The sequence below is a fragment of the Stenella coeruleoalba genome, assembly GCF_951394435.1.
Source record: "Stenella coeruleoalba genome assembly, chromosome: 2".
In the NCBI taxonomy this organism is placed as follows: Eukaryota; Metazoa; Chordata; class Mammalia; order Artiodactyla; family Delphinidae; genus Stenella; species Stenella coeruleoalba.
The window spans coordinates 72,200,345-72,220,150 of NC_137147.1; the positions used below are offsets into that span (position 1 = coordinate 72,200,345).

General features: G+C 39.7%; 1 protein-coding gene across 3 annotated transcripts in view; it reads left to right on the forward strand.

The window, feature by feature from the left end:
• The window catches only part of STXBP6 (syntaxin binding protein 6), a 319,768-nt gene that overhangs the window by 25,618 nt on the left and 274,344 nt on the right, over nt 1-19,806 (forward strand). The window contains exon 1 of one of the 3 annotated variants that reach the window (XM_079912941.1): nt 19,355-19,666. The exons of 1 other annotated variant lie outside the window; for it this stretch is intronic. The gene's annotated coding sequence lies outside the window, so the exon portion shown is untranslated. Of the gene's footprint in view, nt 1-19,354; nt 19,667-19,806 lie in introns of those variants that run through there. One more of the 3 variants, XM_079912945.1, reaches the window with a different exon arrangement.

Consider the following 19,806-nt stretch of genomic DNA (forward strand, 5'->3'; position numbering starts at 1 on the left):
AAATCAGATCTCCCAGACAGAAAATCATTCACTTATTCAACAGTATTTACCTGGTCCTGCTTAGCAACCTTATCCTAGATGTATGAAAACAGAAAAGCTTAAACACTACCTTCCAGGGATTACAATCTATTCAGTGAGACTAATTCATCAGACTCATTCTGAACCTAAAGTGATAAAATATAGTTCATCTTAGCATTAGGCAGTGCTCTTATTTTTTAGGGTAGCATGTCACATCCAAATATTCCAGAAGTTTCTATTCATTTAACTATTTTTGTATTATTACAGTACTGAATAAAAACAGGTAAAGAAATCATTTATCCACAGCAATAATGTTAACAGCATTATGATAATTATGGTGATAATTCTATGAAAAATAAATATGTAAGCCATCCCTAAACATCCAAAACATTCATAAGTCATGTGGAAATCAGATTCTCTTATTTTTGAAGAGCAATGTAAAAGTCAATGTATCAAGAAGAATAGTTCCACCACCTGAGGTGGAGATCTTCTCTAGAAAAATAGAACATTAAACTAATCTTAATATTTCTATGAACCAAAAATAAAAAGATAGTGTGTCCAATCTGAAACATAAGCAAAAGATTTGTTTAACCCTCCTGAATCTAAGTTCCTCCAGTCAACTCAATAGTGTGAACTACTTGTAAGCCTTTTCACCCAACAGGTCCTTACAATGCCTGGAAGTAGAGAAGAGTAAACCAATAAATTAATTTTAATGCTTCACATTATCCCTGGCAAAATCCTTAGAAAGTTTTCTGTGACACATCCGTGATAGATTCCAAAATATACTGTTAGTATAGTACAAACTCATTTATACAAATAGATTATAACTTAACATGATTTCTGTATTTAAAAACATGCATATCCATTTAAAAACATGGATTTAAAATCATGTATTTAAAAACATGGACCACCTTAGAGTGGTCCCCAGAGGGACCACTCGTCATACACTCACACATGACGTAAATTCCAGCTTTGGAAGTAGTCACAAGCAAATCTTTTCAGCCCTTCTTCCATATACATTCAGATTCTACAGAGGTTATCTCCAAAGAGAGGTGCTCATACCCCTGAGGACTGTATGAGAAGGAAATATTAGAATACCTACTTACGTGTATACAAAAAATAAGAAATAGATTGTTACTAATATCTTCCATACTAGGTCCCTCACTTGGTTCACTCGTTAGGTGGTCACATGAGTGTACAACACCAGAGGTGTCCAGAGGGAAGTAGAGGAGTTCCATGATACCGAAGAATCGGTATTGGCAACCTCACCCAATCTCTGCTTCTAGCAAACTTCAGTAAGTTGTAGTTTACATGTGCTAAGTGTAATGAAAAGTATTTTATCTTCATTAGTAGACTCCTAGGCACTGGAGTCTAGCTGTTAAAAGGAGAGTCTCTAAAGCCAAAATGGCTAGGGTCAGATCCTGCCTGACTTGGAACAAGTTTCTTGTTAACTTGTCTCTGCCTTAGTTAATCTCATCTGTAAAACGGGAATGAAACTGAATTGATAATGTATGTAATTATGAGATTAACTGAGTTAATATTTGTAAAGCGCTTAAAACAGTGCCTGGAGAATAGTAAGCTCCATATAAATCTCTGTTAAATAAATATGTACTCATGAGACAAGGAGTGTCTGTGAACATATTTTGTGCTGCAGAGAGGTTCATGGTTACGCCATGGCAAAACATTTCAAACTCTTGTCAACCTTAAAGGTGAATTATATAGTTTTCTTTTACAGAGAAGAAATGTTTTCCAAATTTGCTGATCTTTTCTGTGAGGATCTGGGGGAGACAAGTAGAGAAACCCCAATTGCCCATCCAGACAGGTCAAAGACAAGAGGCAGACAATAATCAGGATGGATGTGCCCTAGTCAATATCCTGTTTGACCAATGTGGAGCATCCTAGTAGATATGAAGAAAAAGAAAATTTGCTTAACTTTTCTGTGATAGATGCCGGTCAGTAGTAAGCCTCCTACGAATATTAAGACAAAACAAAATGAAATGAATCTGTCCATCAAGGTGGAGGTGAGATTTTAGCAATAAGTAAGAAAGTAACTGCTTCTTTTTGAGTACTATGGAAACAGCCTTCTGAAAATGGGTGTTTAAAAATGTTTAGATCAGTGTGTGATTTTTGTTTGAAAATGATGTGTCATTCATTAACATTTTTATTTCTACACACACAAAAAATCTTGGAAACAGAATTTTCTAACTCATTACAAAAATATGGAGTTGCCTTGGAGTTTGGAAATGTTTGAAAAAACTTAAAAAGCAAAAAACATCCCATTTATACTTCATATTTTTATTTATTAAGTAGTGTTTCTTTGATCTTTGTCACATTCTTTTTAAATTTTACCTTTATGTATGCTTTATGCCCATAATATGTTTGTCAAGAAGGAATATGTATATAATTTGTAAATAAATAATTAAGGGTTATATGATGAAAATATTTTTACTGCTATGGGTGCATGATTTAAAAAAAAAAAAGACTACCATTCTACTACCTAGAAATGGTCATTCTTGAGCACCTGCTGGGTGACAGAAATTTATCATATTAACCTTACTTAATCTTCACGATAAGTCTAAGAGATAGGCACTTACATCATTCCTATTTTACAGAATAGAAAACTAAGGTTAAAAGAAGTAAAATAATTTCCCTAAAGTCATAGAGCATGCAAGTGATTGAATCAGGATTGGAACACGGTTTTATCTGGCTCTAAGGACATAATGGTAACCATGCTGCTTCTCCACTTTCCTAAATACAGAAGGATGGTGCTGATACCACACAGCAAAATAACTTGAACAGAATAATAGCAGAAAATTCAGACTGGTTAACCTAAAGAAAAGATATTTAAAAGATATTTTGGTTACATATATACAGACAGTCTTTAACTTTCAAATGGTTTGTGCTCTAAACTGGGAAATCATTTGTCAGGAATGTAAACAGAAAGCATTTTCTTATAGAAACAAAACTAAAGATAGCAGCTGAATTTCTGGAATATACACAATCCTATTCTTCTCATAACATGTCTGAATTATTAGATATTAGCAGTGAGAAATAGCAGAAAACCAAACTTCTGCAAATGTCAGCAACTGAACACACACATAGAATCAGAATATTGCTGCTTAAGGGAAAACACGTTCTAAAGGACTGTGATAAGGTATAGGGAAATTTTGTGCATGTTTCCAAAGCAATAGTTCCTTCTTTTCATGGACTTCAGAAGTTAATGGTATCAGTTCTTTACAAAGCCTAATTTAATTTCAACGTATATACATTTAATGTTCTTGATAGAGGTGTATAATTAGTGTCCTCTTACTTTTATCAGAATTGATTAAGTCTGTTTTCTGAGCTAAGGAAAAATGGGCAAATGGGCAGAGAGAAAGAAAGAGGGGTTGAGAGCTCAATTTTCCTGAGATAAAGTTAGCAGAAAAAGAGAATAGGAAGATTAGCAATGACGTGTATATTTGTAAAACACAGTGTCTTCGATAAAAATGGCATGGGCTGGAGAAAAGAGACACAGCATGGCAAGTGCTTATTCAAACCCATTCACTGTGGTTCTGCTAGGTGCCAATTTTGCTGTTATATTATGATCTTGTTTAATGGTTTTGGATGAGGTAGGCCCTCCTTCCCCTGAGATTGCCAGTAGCTTGGTTGCTCCAGGGCAGTCTGGTTGTGGTGGTGACTGGGAGGGATAGGCATCAGATGTCTTGAAGGACAGATGTCAGGTATGTCGATTGCAAGAACATTCTCAAGGTGGCTTTGAGAGCAGAGAATGACTAACGACCAAATTATGAGTCCAGAGTTTTTAATTCAAGAAGCACTTAAGATGCAGCATTATTCTTTGGGGCAATGAATTAAATTCAGCAACCTCCACTGAGAGAAATATTCAACTAATCACTCTGTGAAATCTCCCAGGATTCTCTAGCTCCAAAGAGGAAGAACATTAGAATTGGAATACTTTTCAGAGAATAATTCATTCTCATCTTTACGAGGAAAATGTTTTCTATATTTTCGGTCAGCTTCCCTAGATTGTTGTACTTAGAAATACACTGGATACACTGGCTACTCTCTTCTTACCTACAATACACTTTTTTATTTTTTTTGACTTAAACAAGAAATTTATTTTCTCACAGCTCTGGAGCCTAGAAGTCCAAGGTAGCTGTCAGCAGGTTTGGTTTCTCCTGAGGCCTCTCTCCTTGGCTTGCAGATAGCTGTCCTCTCACTGTGTCCTCCCATGACCTTTTCTCTGTACATGTGATCCCCTGTGTCTCTCTTCTTATGGATCAGGGCTCCACCGTAATGGACTCATTTAAACTTAATCACCTCTTTAAAGACATTTTTTTTCCCAGTCTAATGGAGATATGATTGACATATAGCACTGCGTAAGTCTAAGGTGTGCAGCATAATGATTTGACTTCATACATCATGAAATGATTATCAGTAAGTTTAGTGAACATCCATCCTCTCATATGGATACAAATTAAAGAAACATTTAAACGTATTTTTCCATGTGGTAAGGACTCTTAGATTTACTCTTAACAGATTTTGTATATAACATACAGCTGTGTTAATTATTTTTATCATGTTGTACATTACACCCTAGGACTTATTTATCTTATAACTGGAAGTTTGTACCTTTTGACTGCCTTCATTCAATTCCCCATCCCCCTCCCCCTGGCTGCTGGAAAACACAAATCTAACCTTTTTCTGACTTTTTTTTGTTTCTTTGTTTTTGAAATATAATTGACCTACAACACCGTCTTAGTTTCTGTTATACAACAGAGTGATTCAATATTTCTATACATTTCAAAATGATCACCACATTAAATTGAATTACCATCTGTCACCATACAAAGATATTACATAATCATTGACTATATTCCCTATACTGTACATTTCATACCCGTGACCCATTTATCTTGCAGTTTGAAATCTGTAACCTCTTAATCTCCCTCACCTATTTCTTTCCTTCCTTCACCCCCTCCCCTCTGGCAACCACTGTTTGTTCTCTGTATTTATGACTCTGTTTCTGTTTTGTTTTGTTTGTTCATTTGTTTTGTTTTGTTTCTAGATTCCACATATAAGTGAAATTCACATGTAAATGAAATCTGTCTGATTTATTTCACTTACTATAATACCCCTGGGTCCATCCATATTATCCCAAATGGCAAGATTTCATTCTTTTATATGGCTCAGTAATATTCGGTTTATATATATATATATATATTTATTTATATCACATCTTCTTTATCCATTCATCTATTGATGGACACTTAGGTTGCTTCCAAATCTTGGCTATTGTAAAGAATGCTGCTATAAACATAGGGGTGCATGTATCTTTTTGAATTAGTGTTTTTGTTTTCTTCAGATAAATACCCAGGAGTAGAATTGCTGGATTGTATAGTTGTTCTATTTTTAATTTTTTGAGGCGTCTCCATACTCTTTTCCATCATGGCTGCACCAGTTTACCTTCCCACCAATACTGTACTAGAGTTCCTTTTTCTCCACATCCTTGCCAACACTTGTTATTTGTTGTTTTTTTGATAATAGCCACTCTGACAGGTGTGAGGTGATATCTCATTGTGGTTTTGATTTACATTTCCTTGATGATTAGTGATGGTGAGTGTCATTTCACATGCCTGTTGTCCATCTGTATGTCTTCTTTGGAAAAATGTCTCTTCATATGCTCTGCTCATTTTTCAATCAGGTTGTTTGGAACTTTTGGTTTTTTTGTTTGGTTGTTTTTTGACGTTGAGTTTTATGAGTTTTTTTGTATATTTTTGGATATTAACCCTTTATTGGATATATCATTTACAAATGTCTTCTATTCAGTAGGTGGCCTTTTCATTTTGTTGATAGTTTCCTTCACTGGGCAAAAGCTTTTTAGTTTGATGCAGTCTCACTTGTCTAGTTTTGTTTCCCTTGCCTGAGGAGACAAATCCCCCCTCCCCAAATATTACTAAGACTGATGTCAAAGAGTACACTGCCTGTGTTTTCCTCTAGAAGTTTTATGGATAAAAATTTTCAACAAAATGAGTATAGATGGAACATACTTCAACATAATAAAGGCCATAGACGATAAGCTCATAGTTAACATCATACTTAATGGGGAAAAGGTGAAAGCACTTCCTCCAAGATCAGGAATAAGATAAGAATGCCCACTCTTGCCACTTTTATTCAACATAGTATTGGAAGTCCTAGCCACAGCAATGAGGCAAGAAAAGGAAATAAAGGAATCCAAATTGGAAAGGAAGAAGTAAAACTCTCACTGTTAGCAGATGACATGATACTATACAGAGAACATCCTAAAGACACCACCGAAAAACTACTAGAACTCATCAACTTTGGTAAAGTTGCAGGATACAAAATTGATATACAGAAATCTGTTGCCTTTCTCTACACTAACAATGAACTATCAGAAAGAGAAATTAAAAAAAAAATCCCATTTACAATCACATCAGGAAGAATAAAATACCTAAGAATAAATCTAACTAAGGAGATAAAAAACCTGTAGTCAGAAAACTGTAAGACACTGATAAAAGAAATTGAAAAGGATACAAACAGATGGAAAGATATACCATGTTCATGGATTAGAAGAATTAAAATTCTTAAAATGACCATGCTACCCAAAGCAATCTACAGATTTAATGCAATCCCTATCAAAATACAAATGGCATTTTTCATAGAACTACAACAAATAATTCTGAAATTTGTATAGAAGTACAAAAGACCCTGAATAGCCAAAATAATCTTGAGAGAAGAACAAACCTGGAGGTATCGTGCTCCCTGATTTTACACTATACCAGAAAGCTATAGTAATCAAAACCGTTTGGTAGTGGCACAAAAATAGACACATAAATCATTGGAACAGAATAGAGAGCCCAGAAATGAAGTCACACTTATATGAACATTTAATCTACAACAAAGGAGGTAAGAATATACAGTGGGGGAAAGACAGCCTCTTCAAAAAATGGTGTTGGGAAAACTGGAAAATTACATGCCAAAGAATCAAACTGGACCACTTTCTCACACCATATTCAAAAGTAAATCCAAAATGGATTAAAGACTTAAATGTAAAAACTGAAACTATCAAACTTCTAGAAGAATACAATACTCTTTTAAATTCATTGTAGTTTAACTTCTTGGTCCTCACCCTCTCTAACCTTAAGATAGGGCATAAATTGATATTACTCACCTCCTTCCTTTTTGAAACTCTTGTCTCTCACTGAACTCTTATCGCTCTCCTTCTACTTTTTAAAATGACTCATTTCTGTCTGTCTATGACTTTATATCTGCAGCATTTCTAAATTTAAATATCTTCTAACATTCTTCTTTCAGCTCTATTTGTTTCTTAAACCCTCCCATGGGGTGTCATCCACACACAACTTGAACAATTACCACCATTGAACAAATCTCCACATGCAATTGACCCCTGAAGAACATGGATTTGAACTGCTGGGTCCACTTACATGTGGATTTTTTTCTATAAATATTTACTACAGGATCTGAAGTTGATTGAATCCATGGATGCAGGACCATGGATACAGAGGGCCAACTATAAAGCTACACATGGATTTTGACTGCATGCAGGGTCAGTGTCCCTAACCCCTAAGTTGCTCAAGGGTCAAATGTTTATCTGTCTCCCCCTCCTTTATATATCTTGACCCCTAAAGTCCCAGGACTTGACATCCATGCTTGATAGTAATTCAAATTGCTACATCCAGTAGGTTCTATTTCCTCAGTGGTTTTCCCTTCCAATCTCTCTATCCAGTCCTACTGCTACATTGGCAACTTGGGAACAATCATTATTTCCATCCTGAACTATTAGATAGCAACCCAAATACTTTCCCTACTTCCAGTTTTCCTCTGTGGATTTTTATTTTATTTTATTTTTTTTACTCAAGTTGCCTTCTGCAAGCATATTCTACATATAATATCCTTGTTCAAAAACACTTAATGGCCCTGAGAAGAACCTAGCCAGGCTATGTGGGAATCCTGACCCAGGTAATAAATGGGTGCCGTTTTAAGCTGCTAAATTTGTGGCGATTTGTTGCACAGAAATAGAAAAATAACACACTCTTCAAGACATGGCAGCTAACATCCCCTAGAGTGAGCAGTCCAAGAGACAGCAAGGAGGTAGCCACAGTGCTTTTCTGTGGAAAAATGATGAACAGTCTATTGGTTAGAAGTCACTAAGGCCAATGCACACTCAAGGGGAAAAACATTAAGCTTCACCTCTTGGAGCAAGAAATATCAAAGAATTTGTGGATATATTTAAAAGCCACCATAATAATAATAATAATAATTAATGTCTTCTTATTTTTACTATGCTAAACAATAGTTCATTTAATACAAAAAAAATAGGTAGTGTTTTTACGCACATTTTGTAGATGAGGAAAGGGAAGCACAGAGAAATTAAATAATTTTCCCAAGGTCATGGCCAGTAGCTGGCTGTGTTGGATGCCAGTCCCAAAATCTTAACTCCAAAGACACTGTGTTAATTTTGGCAATGCAATTAAAAATAAGCTTCATAATAAAATCTGTAAACAAAATACTAAAATATTTGCCAATGAAAATATACCTGGCTGAATTCATAATTAGTTCAATGACCATTTCTTTCTAATTAGGGATGACCAATTAATGACTGAAGTCTACCTGGAAGGGAAAATAGAGTGGTTTGCTTAGAATTATATCTTCTACAATGTTCTCTAAAATATTTTATTAATGCTTTGAATGTCAGCATCAAAAGCATGCTTACCAAATTAATGAATGGCAAGAAGATAGTAGAAAAGCCAGTATACCAGACCACAGAATCAGGATCCTAAAAGTGCTCATAGTATATAATTATAGGAAAAATCTAACACAATGAAATTTTTAAATGATAAATTTAGAAGTTCAACACTTGAGTACTGGATTGGGAAAACTGACTTAATATTTGCACTCCCAAAAACAATTTTAGGCAGGTGTTAATATATGTTAACTTGGTGACGTGCCTGCCAGGACCTGAATAGAACCTCAGGCTGTATTAGGAGCAGAAGTGATGGTACTTAGACCAGACCTAGAGAAACAAATCTGGTATTGATTGCTACACTGACATAGGAATGCAGGAATTTACAGAGAACAGATTAATAGTAATTGCAGGAGTCTTAAAAAGCATGTCATAAAAGAAACAATTAGAGCAACCAGGAATATCTAAATTAGAAAAGAGAAGCCAAAAAGGAGAACATATTTCCTGACTTAAATACTAGAAGAGCTGATATGAAAAAAAAATCATTTTAGGAGGCAGAACTAAAACAAATAGACATTGTGGGCAGGCAGATTTTCAATCAATACAAGAACTCTAACAATTTTAGTCATCTAACAGCAGTCCAGGCTGTCTTAGAAGTTGGTGACTTCTGAGTCACTAGAGGAATTCCAAAAGAGACTGAATGGCCTCTTGTCAGATGCTGTAGGAAAGATCCATTTTGTAGACAGAAAGTTGGAAAAAATTACTTCTAAATCACCTTCAGACTCTAAATGTCTTCAGTTCTATCCTACAAGTCCTTGATACCTCCTCAACCTTAACTTCCATCATTTGGCCTACTAAACCATGGCCCCCAGGCAAGCATGGCTACTCCCTGTTCCCCATAACAACCACCTTTTATTTCTTGGCTCTGTAATTTTTCTCATCTTCTTCCCTTCACTTAGATTGACTCCGTTAGCACCTTATGTGATTGCCAGAATCACACTCATCCTTGAAGATCAAGTACAAAGCTTCAGCATCCCCGATGCTTTCTCCAATAACTAATTATCCTCTTCATTTCCTTAGCACCATGGTCACCTCTCTTACATAGCTTTTTTGACACTCTGTCTTGTATTAGACATTTTTATTAGCCGTCTTTATTCCCTATAAAATTGAAAGCTACTTGAAGGCAAATGACCATCTATGCTCATTTCAGCATTTCTGTTCAGTGTGAAGTATGACTGTCGATAACAACCTTAATAAGACATGCTTATTAAACTGGATGTGGCAGAGTTACTGCACGAAATCAATAGCAATACTGGAAGAATAATTTAAATATATTTTTCTGATTAAACATACTTCTGAAGTGGAATATTTGTGCCCTTTTCATTGATCCTACTCTTTTTTGGCCTGATTTTTCAAACTGTGGTACGATACCTGGCATTTACCATTTTAACCATGTTAAAGTGTACAGCAGCATTTAGCACATTCACAGCGTTGTATAATCGTCACCACTAAGTAGTTCCAGAACTTTTTCATCATCCAAAAATGCAACCCATACCCTTTTTTTTTTTTTTTTTTGCGGTACGCGGGCCTCTCACCGCTATGGCCTCTTCCGCTGCGGAGCACAGGCTCCGGACGCGCAGGCCCAGCGGCCGTGGCTCACGGGCCCAGCTGCTCCGCGGCATGTGGGATCTTCCTGGACCGGGGCACAAACCCGCGTCCCCTGCATCAGCAGGCGGACTCTCAACCACTGCGCCACCAGGGAAGCCCTGGTCAAACCTTTTAAATGCTTATCAAAGAAAATATGTCTCCCCTTTGTGAACTCCACTCCTACAACAAAGTCTCTGCATGTGGGTCATCGACTCGTTTTATGAGTCACAACAGTATTGACACTAGTAAAGTCTAATTTCTTATAAGTCCTTAAATCCTAGGAACATTTCCCATTATATTTTGTGTGTGGTAAAATTATAATGACACCAGGATGTCTGTTGGGAAGATATGTTTATTGTGAATATGACATCTGATCTAGAGTCAAGGTTTTTCATTGACTCAGCTATCAAGAGTAATAAAATGATTTGTTCTTTTAACTTGTAACTTGCAGCCAGAAACTCATTGCCTTTACTAAAGGATGCATTACAAAAACTTGAATTAGGAACACTAAATATTGTTTTCAATAAGATTTCTTTTTAAAGAAAAGATATTAGAATCTGAAATATATTTTTAAAATACTTTTTTTAAAGAAAAAAATGAGTATATTAACTTTCAAGTGGGAATAGACCTAGGACAGAAAGTGGGTGAAGAGGTATTCCTTTCAGAGCCCACAGCATACTTTTTAAAAGCTAGGGGTCAAGGCCCTAGCAGACAGAATTGTGATTCTATTCCAGAAAGAGGCCTGCTTTGGGCCAGTTCCAGATGGTGAGTGCTGTGATGGGGTGGATTTGAATCTAATCTAGTCCAGTTAGCTCTGGAAACTATGACAGTTCCATGCCCAGTGTATTGGGGCTCTTTTAAATTCCTGTTTCAAACAGGCTCAAGTCCACACCTGGGGCTGAACTCAGTTTTTCAGAAACATTTGCTTCACTAATGGAGTTCTTTTTTCCCTTTCTTCCTTCCTCCCTTCCTTCCTTCCTCCCTTCCTTCCTTCCTTTCGATTAATAACTACGCTTTTTTTTTTCTTTCCATGGCCCACTGTGCTAGACACTCTAGAGGATATAAAGAAGGTTCTGGCGAATCTCAAGCCTCAAGCAGGATGGATTAGACTCATGCAAACATACTTGTACAGTGTAAACAGACCTGCTAAGAGCCAAAGGGAAGATCCAGGTAAATGAGTGCGAGATGCCTCTGGCTGACACAATCAGTAAAGATTTCCACAGAGCAGGCATTTCAGACAGCTCAGAGAAAAACAGGGTAGGATTTAGATACGCAGAGATGAGGCCTGCAGATTGGAGTAAGAAAGGGCATCCAGGACAGCGGAAATAGATTTCACCATTAAAGTGCCTTTTATTTTCTCCTTGTCTTTCTTGGCTGGGTGTCCTAGGGCAGTGCTCCTTAAACTTTAATGTTTAAAATGAATTACAGTCTTGTAATTCACCAGGTCTGGGTAGACAGGAATCTGCATTTCTAACAAGCTCCCAAGTAATGCTGAAGCTGCTAGTCTGAAAAGTGCACTTTGATTGGCAAAGTCCTAAGCTGCACGTTTCCAAGGTGAGGCAGCAGCAACAGGGAATTATAGGGCCACCTATGGCTGGGCAGGTCTGCATGGCCTGAAAAGCTTCTGGGGACGCAGCAGCAGGAGCTTCTTTCACTGTTAGTCTTTGGCAGGGCTCAGCGGCCATAACAAACAGAAGGAAAAGAGCTGCTGGATGCAATAGAGATGACCTGTCCTCAGACTGTGAATGGATTGCATCATTCTATCCTCCAAACTAGCAACACAGAGACTTGGGGAGAGATAGCAGCTCTGTGTGTCCAGGCAGAAGAAGGGATTCTTTGTTCGCTCAAAGCCTAGCAGCTTTTCTGGATCTTGGTGGAGAAAGTCATTTGGAAACAAAAATAGGTCTTTCAAAAACATTGCTGAATAAAGGAAGGAGGAATTAGGATGATTCAGTCTACCAAACTCTGAACTTAACACAACAAACCAGGCCTGAGTTAAGGTGGGAGCTCTGTTGCAGCAAAAGGTGATCGTAATTGTCTTAGCGGACTTTTATTTTTCGGCTATATACTTCCAGATTTTTAATTCAAGCAAGTCAAGAGATAAGAGGAGTCATACTTGACTATTTGTGATTGAAATTCAGAACTAGTCACTGTTTAAACTTATGTATCTGTATAATGTCTTAGTAAATCCTGAGTCCTAACTTAATAAGTACAAATGATGAAATCGCTAAACTTTTAATACCCCTTCTCCATCCCCCCGCTTCCCACCTTAGGCCTTTTCTTTGGAAATATAGTAATAGGTGGCAACACTAGGACACCTGGACAGGGGAAGGTGGAAATTTTGTAAAAAGCACTTTCTATATAAGTAAAATTGTTTTTGTGAAAACAGGAATGCTATACTGCATCTATGGAGATAAAATATGATTGCTATAGCAGAAGCAGTGCTTCTTAGAAACAGCTCAGATTGGAAATCTAAAACACTCTTTTGGTTTCCCCTTCCCATTTTTCTGGAAGTTACCAAGATGGGTTGGAAGTAATATTTATTCAGCTCTTGCTGTGGGCCAGGTACTGTGCTTAGTGTATTACATATGTATTCCCATTTAATTCTCTAACTGAAGCCATGAGTGGATAGTAATATGCAGTTTTTGGAGATAAGAAATGTAGTATTTAGACTTTGCCCAAGGTTATAAACAAGAAGGAGTTGAAGCAGAGGTTCAAACTCGATCTGTCTAAAATAAAATTCAAGTCCTTTCTCCCATGGCCTGCAGTAGTTTAATAAAAGAGCAACCAAGTCCGGAATGTAACCAAGTTTTTTGCAAGACTAAAACTTCTTTGGTTTCATTTCTTTCAAGAAACTGTTTCTTGTTTTAGCCTATGTCTTATCTATATGTTGGTATATGAAAGCTGAAGCAGCTTAGGGGATAAAGTAGTATCATTAGAGAAGCAGAAAGAAGCTCTGAGGAAAACAGAAGACCAATAAAGATGAAAGGGCAGAATGAGAATGACAGTTTGACATGCCTCTCAGTAATGTTCTCTTACAGTGAATGGCAGTGGACTCCGTCCCACCATATTTCATATCAATAGTTAATATTTACCCTGGCTCTCAAAAACATAGGAGAGAAAGAAACCAGAAGCTTAGTAAATTAGGGACAGAGTGTTGTCCCACGACAACTCAGTCAAAAAAAGGTGAACTCTGTAAGGCCAACTGGCCCGAGGCAGGGGAACACAATCAGATTCACAGGTTGCATCAGACCGAAATTCTCCGGACCACCCAGTTCCAGAAACTGCCCTGGAGACATTCCGGACCACCCAGTTCCAGGAACTGACCTGGGGACTTTGAACCCAGCCCAGCCTTCCCGTCTTTCGAGGGGCGGGAATAACGGTCCCCCAGGATACCGGAAAAGACCACCAAATAAGGAATACCCTGCGCCCTCCTAGATTCACCACGCCTCTTTCCCTTCTTCCCCTATAAAATCTTGCCCAACCCTCGCCCGGGTGCGACTTCTGGCCGCTTTCTCTCGGACCAGTGAACCTCGCCCGGGAGCGCTCCCTAATAAAGCTCACTTGAAGCTTTCCTCTGTTTCGCGGTGCCGTTTGTTAAGATCCGACCTTACAAACTCCAGTTATAAACCGGCTAGAAACCTTAAAAAGTAAAAGCACGAACCAAGACTAATTGTGTGGGAAACAGAATAGGATCCCAAGCATAAGCTCCACTAGCCCACTGGATTCTGCAGGTCTTCCAGACCCCACCATATCCATGTCACTGGAAATGAGAGGTTTTATTCCCAATCTACAAATGGTACATACATGCAAGAGCCACAGACCTATCCTAGCCTGGGGATGCTCACTGCTATTGCCAGGGGAACCACTGTGGAAAGCGAAAAGTAACCCCAAACCTCAAAAGAAACCATAGTGTTGAAGAAGGAGGATGGAAAGAAATTATAAACTGTAGAATGATAGGGAACAGAACTAAAAAAAGTTCCTTGTCCTCAATATGTTGTTTCTACCCCTCACGACCAGAATTGTTTCTTTTGTCACTTTTCATTCTCTGGAATTTTATTATGGAAATGTCCCTTTGGGACCACAAAATACTCTTAAAATTACATATATCTTTGGGAAGATGGATAATCTTCCACAGATAAGTGTGATTTAGTTTATTAATCAAGTTATTTTATTTAGTTCTAACTTGTAGTATACTAAAGGAATGCTGATTTTTAACACTAGAAAGCAACAGTCAATCTGGGTGAGATAGGGGTGTGCACTAAAGACATCTAGGAGATGTTTGGGGAGAATAGTGGGGAAAAAGGCACAAAAGGAGCTAAAGATTATTTTTTACCTATTTTAAGACCAACCAAGACTGGTGCTGTACTCACCAACAGAGGAAGAGAAATGTCCTCCTTTTTGACCCTTTTGTACAGACTGGGCCCAACTCTGGTACCATTAAAAACCACAAATATTAAATAGGCTTCTCTGAGCTGGTTTAGTGACACAGCTCTTGTGGGAAAATGAATGGTATGCCAACCCACTTAAAGAAAAGAGACTTTCAGGTCTAAAAATGTATCATTTTTGGTTGATTGAACCACATGAAATTGCCAATATTCAAGTAACTGTGACCAACAAAAATGGCAGTTTCATATGGATCAACCTAAAAGCTGATAAACTGAGACTTACCTGAAGTCACATGGTTGGAATGAAGAATTTAGAACGCTGTCAGTTATGCTGTATAGAAGGATTTTTTTTTTTAATGCAGATTTTGCTAGACTTGAAGACATAACCGTGACTGATGATGCTATACCATAGTGATGCTCTTAAAGACAGTGATTTATAGGGCTTCCCTGGTGGCGCAGTGGTTGAGAGTCCGCCTGCCAATGCAGGGGACGCGGGTTCCTGCCCCGGTCTGGGAAGATCCCACATGCCACGGAGCGGCTGGGCCCGTGAGCCATGGCCGCTGAGCCTGCGCGTCCGGAGCCTGTGCTCCGCAACGAGAGAGGCCACAACAGCGAGAGGCCCGCGTACCGCAAAAAAAAAAAAAAAGACAGACAGTGATTTACAATGCACAATTCCCTAGATCAAGCTCTCTTTGTCCACGTCACTTCATTCCAACTGTTATTTAGACAGTACCTCCTTCTACAGCCCTGGGCAACCTAGGATATCTAAATCTGTGGGTGTTTTAGGTTGAGGTTGACAGTGGGCATTATGGGTTTCAGGAGAACTCTAGGTGAACTCAATTTTTTCTTGTACCACTCAATGCTCAGAAGGAGGGTTTCACCACGTGATCTGGTGTCCTTATGACCATGAGTTGACTTGTGCCATAAGAGAAAACTGCTCTCATGGTTTCCTTTTCTATTCCAAAATATAATAGTCATTTAAAGTCTGTAATTTGGTATCTTGATGAGCTATATAAGGTATTTTTCAATTCTATAGTTTTATGATCAGACTTTAAGGAAAAAAGCCAACTATGCTTGTTCTCACGCTCATCGGGTATTTCTGTAATTATATGCAAGAAACTGATAACAATAGTAGTTCTTGGGGAGAGAAACTCACTTTTTTTCTCTTTACTGAGCTTTTTTTGCATTGAGCTTCTTTTTAATATCATGTATTATTTACTACTACTACTAAAAATATTTAAAAAACAAATACAATTAATTTAAAATTTAAGTAGACAAAGCATTTTACTTTAAAAGTACAGAGTCCCTCCCTTGACAAATGTTTACATCCTGTTCTTCTTGCTCTTCTGTACAACCTTATCACTGTTGTGATTATTTTTTCGCAGGGCCTCTCCCTGTCGTGGCCTCTCCCGTTGCGGAGCACAGGCTCTGGACGCGCAGGCTCAGCGGCCATGGCTCACGGGGCCCAGCCGCTCCGCGGCATGCGGGATCTTCCCAGACCGGGGCACGAACCCGCGTCCCCTGCATCGGCAGGCGGACCCTCAACCACTGCGCCACCAGGGAAGCCCCACTGTTGTGATTTTTAAAAGTAATTCTTAGGAACTGTGGGAGGCGGAACAGAGATACCGAAGATTTTGATGATGGAAATTGCTATTTATGCTGCAAATATTTGTAATTACCTATTATGTGATAAGTCCTCGGCTAGGTACTTCCTCCTTTCCATAACTTCTGGAAAGCTTATGTAAACACCAAGTATTTTTTTTTTCTTTGAGAGTTCTGCATGCTTAAAATGCTTCCCATAGATAAGCAGTGGTCTGTTCTTTATGAATGCAGCAACCAATGAGCTCACCTGCAGGGAGTATCCCCCAGGGCACTGAGGGAAGTCCCAGGTGTCTGGCTGAGGCAGGACTACACCATGACCTGTAGGTGAGCTAGAGGGTAGTCATGGAGCAGGGTGGGGTGGGGGATCTGCAATACTGAGAAAAGGTAAAAAGGAAGATTTAAAAAAGGAAGGTGGTAGAAGGGAGGTGACAATAGAAACTAGTACAGGGACTTTTTTTCCTTCCAGTTTTACTGAGATAGGATTGACATATAGCACTGTGTATGTTTAAGGCATACAGCATAGTGATTTGACTTAATCATGAAAGGATTATCACAGTAAATTCAGTGAACATCCATCATCTCATATGGGTACAGAATTCTTTGTGTTAAGAACTCTTAGGATTTGCTCTCTTAACAACTTTCATATATATCGTGTAGCAGTGTTAATTATATTTATCATGTTTTACATTACATACCTAGTACTTATCTGTCTTATAACTGAGAGTTTGTACCTCTTGAATACCTTCATCCAATTCCCCTTCCCCCCACCCCTGGCCTCTGGTAATCACAAATCTGATCTCTTTTTCTATGAGTTTGTTTCTGAAGTATAATTGATCTATAACACTATGTTGGCTCCTGTTACACAACATAGTGATTTGCTATTTCTATACATTTCAAAATGATCACCATGATAAGTCTGGTTACCATCTGTCACCATCCTAAGATATTACATAGTTATTGACTATATTCCCCACACTGTACATTTCATACCTGTGACTCATTTATTTTGCAACTAGAAGTTTGTACCTCTTAATGTCCCTCACCTATTTCTTTCTATACAGGGACATTTTAATGCACAAAATCGTTAAATTACCCAAAAGCTGATTCTGAAGACTTGTAACAGAATCCTAAACACAGAGAGAGCGAGCTTGCTAAATCAAAGATGCTTACTACTTAAGACAATTTTTGTAAAGCTATAGAGCTTCCTCGTTTAAATTCAGAGTTCATAGAGATGACGTGTAGATAAGAACAATGCCTTATATTTGCTTAAATTCTCAGTTTTCAAAGCCCTCAGATATACATTGCTGCTCTAAATCCTCTCAAAAAACGCTATGAGAACTGTTTTCCATTTCACAGATGAGGAAAGTGCAGCTTAGAAGTGGAGCCATTTGCCCATGGAAACCTGGTAGAAAATGACTGAGGCTTAGCTGCAGCAGCCCTACCTGTTGGCGTTAAGCTAGCCCTACCACAAGAAATAAGCAGAGACACGTGAATTTATTAGGGACATCCCTCTGACTTTCAAAAAACCACAACCATGAATATGCCCTAGGTATCCCCATTTCTCCCATTCTCCCCCTCCAAACCACCTTCCTGGGTCTGCAGTCCAGCCCATCTTCCTAGAGTTCAGTTCTGATTGTCGCTTTCTTCCCCCAGCATCTGCTAGCTCCACACAGCCTACAAAATGAAGTTCAGGTTCTACAAAATGGCACCCAAGTCCTCTGCCTCAGCCCCCATCCACTACTCCAGCTCTCTTTCCCATGTCAGTATGGTGTTTCTTGCCCCTTATATTTTTAATCGAGCAGACCGGGGTACCACCATCTGACACCCCAGCAGGGCCTGGGCTAGGATGAGGCGGGCTGCACAGTTTAACGGGACATCAAAGAACCCAATCATCAAGATAAATGTTTTAATGCAATATTTTAAAAATTAATACAGAAAATGAAAACTATCAAAATTTAAAATAAAGACAGGGTCATATTACTGGTTTTCCCTTTTTTCCTTTTTCAGACTCCAAAAATGCCTCAGCAGAGTTCTGTTATGGATCCTACGGTGACTTTCCACTTGGGTACTTTTATTAAAGATGTTTCCCAAGAGTTAGTTCTCACACCCCTTTCCACATTAGTATCAGTACCTTACTTCTCTTCTTGAATGCCTCAGCACTTATCTGTAACCCTCTTCTGTCTGGAAAACCTCCTTCCCTTAGTAACTGGTCGTACTTTGATGGCAATCTGAATCATCTCGGATACTCGCCAGCGCCTTCCCAAAGCACAGTGGGCACTCGGCTGCTCTTTGGTAAAAGAACGCAGAAATCACAGTCCTCACACTGGCTGGCTGTGGGGTTGAGCAGAGAAGGAACTCAAATATATTTTGTTTGGTCCAGAGTGCTTTTTAAAATCTGAATTAGTTATCAAGATTGAAAAACCAGGATATTTTACATTTAAAAAAATCGAAATCTCTGTCATTTTTTGAAAAAAAAAATCAGAAACTCTAGCCAAAGCAGGCCGCGATTCTTCCAGGATACCAACGGGAGTTTGCAGCCCAGTGGCTCTGCCTTCAGAGCTCTCTCCAGTTCGCCGCCTGCTACCCGTTTCACTCACTCACATTGCCGGCCAGGCCCTATTCGCTTTTTTGGCGACCCTAGGCTTGAAGCAACGAGTGCACTGGATAAAACCAATCTGCTGGGTCCACTTGTTCTCTCGGGGAGAATAATGTTTCCTCGTTGTCCTTTCTAGGCTTGCAGAGGCTCACAGAAGCAGCTCGCCTTTCTCACCCACAAACTTCCCACGACCTGTGAAACTTGCAAGGCCCTCCTCCTTCACTGTTTCTCCTCCGCCCTTTGCTCCAGGGTCCCCTCCCCGGCACCGGCCCTTCCCTCCCTCCCCCACCCAAGGCGCTCCGGAGCTCGGGGCGGGTCCCCGGCCCCCAGCTCGGCCATCTGCCCCGGCCCAGGGCGCTGGGGCTCGCCCACGGCGGCACTGGGCATGCTCAGAGGCGGCCGCACGGGCAGCTTCGCTTCGCAGGCGCTAGCACTCGGCGGCGGGCGGGCGCGCGGCTGCAGCTGGAGCTCCAGCGCCTGGAGTTGGAGTTGCCGGGAGTTTCCCCCCCTCCCCCTTGCGCGCGGCAGCTGGAGCCGGCGCGGCAGCCGCGAGCGGCGGCTACCCAGCACCCGGGCCGGCCGAGCCTTGTCCGGAGCCCGGAGCCCCGCGCGGGGCAGCTTCCGAGGAGGAGCCTTGCGGGCTGGGACGCGTGCAGCGCACTGGCACTGCCGGGGCACGAACCGGGCTGCAAGGTAGGGCCGGGGCGTGGGGAACCAGGCGAGTGAGGCAGAGGCCAGGCCGGGGGTTGCGGAGGGTGGAGGATGCGGCTGCAGAAGCTGCGGCGTTTGGGGCGCCCAGCGCTGGGTCTGAGGCGCGTGGCCGGGTCGGGGAC